The sequence below is a fragment of the Hyperoodon ampullatus genome, assembly GCF_949752795.1.
Source record: "Hyperoodon ampullatus genome assembly, chromosome: 17".
Classification (NCBI taxonomy): Eukaryota; Metazoa; Chordata; class Mammalia; order Artiodactyla; family Ziphiidae; genus Hyperoodon; species Hyperoodon ampullatus.
Window position 1 is genome coordinate 58746869 of NC_136930.1, and position 1715 is coordinate 58748583.

A 1715-nucleotide genomic window follows, 5' to 3' on the forward strand; every position below is an offset into this window, starting at 1 on the left:
AAGACTAGGAGAAAGTGTAGGAACTTCTGCCATCAAGGAGCCCAGCGTTATCTTAATTCTACTGTTTCTGAGGCTTGGATACAACCTGTATTATTACCTGTAGCTGTTCTGGCAAATTACCACAAACTGGGTGGTTTAAAAGAACAGATATTAATTCTCTCATAGTCCTAGAGGGCAGGTCCAAAATCAAGATATCAGTAGGGCTGTGCTCCCTACAGAGGCTCTAGGGGAGAATCTGTCTGTTCCTTTCTTCCCTAGCTTATGGCTTATTGGCTTGTAACCACATCACTCCCATCTGTGCCTCTGTCTGCACATCATCTTCTCTTCTGTCTTTCCCCTCGATGTGTCTCTTATAAAGACACTTGCCACTGGATTTAGGGCCCGCCTGGATAATCCAGGATGATTTTATCGTCTCAAGATTCTTAATTACACATACGAAGAAAGATCCTTTTTCTAAATAAAGTAACGTTCACAGGTTCTGGAGATTATGACATAAACGTATTTTGGGCAGGGGGCACCACTCAACCAAATATACCATGCTTCCAATTAATTTTTTCTTAAGTAGTGCCAGCTTCTATTACTTGCAACCAAAAGAACTTAGGTAGTTTGGTCTCTTGGTACTAGTGGCAGTAGTTATAAGTTGTTTGTGCCATCTGTATAGTAAGCTTGACTTCAGAAGTTCTCCAACTTTAGTGTAGTAAAAATTACTTTGGAACTTGTTAAAAATGCAGGTTTCTGCCCGCCTTTCCAGAGCTTCTCAATAAATTGGTCCAGGAATCTTCATTTTTAACAATTCCCAGATGGTCCTGATGGTAAAAGAAAGGGAAAATTGTGAAAGCCCAGACCCATTCATGTCCCAGTCACATAAAAGCAAGAGGAAAAGCGATGAAAAATAATTTGAAAACTTTAATGATGTTGTTTATATAGTAAAAACATAAAATCTTTTAAATAAGGTACATTCAGTTTCTCAGAGCATCTAATATTCAGATAATTTATATTTCATACACTTTTCAACATTAAACAATTGACTAAATAATGCATTTTCTATAAAATGATAATTCAGTTTACACAGGTAAAAGTATATTACAAAAATACTCTACACAGGAAGAATGGCAGTACCTATTAGGAAATGTTACAAATATTCTGTTAAAAAATATATTTTATCTCTTTCATCTGTCATAATAATAAACAGAATATATATTTTTTTCTTTCTAAAATTAAGTCTTACACAGTTTCCCTTCAGGATGGTAATATGTACAAACCTTATATCTGAATGAATATAAATAGCAAATACTATAATAGTGTTACAGATATTAGTAACTTTTACAGAACAAAAATGGCTTTCTAATAAAAGCCTCTAGTACAGCTGAATTCTCAAAGCTATTTAAGTTAGACATTCCCATGTTTAGTAAGGCACAATGGAGTATAGTTTCTTATTTCCAGTTGAATTACTGCAAGCAGTAACAAGAAAAAATGTAGTCAGTAGATATTGGACCAGATCTGTTAGTTGGGTAAATTATTTGGGGTTTATTAAACTCTGGGGGGAGATGTGAGTTCTTTCTCCACACCATAGTTTCTTTTCAGGCCCTGTGGCCAAATCTAGTCCTTGGTGATGAGAAAGAAATCATTGTACCCTCCTCAAGCGCCTGAGAAACAGTTTCCTCATTTATTGGATCTGGTCCATGGTGAGGAAACAGCTCAATGACCATTTCCGG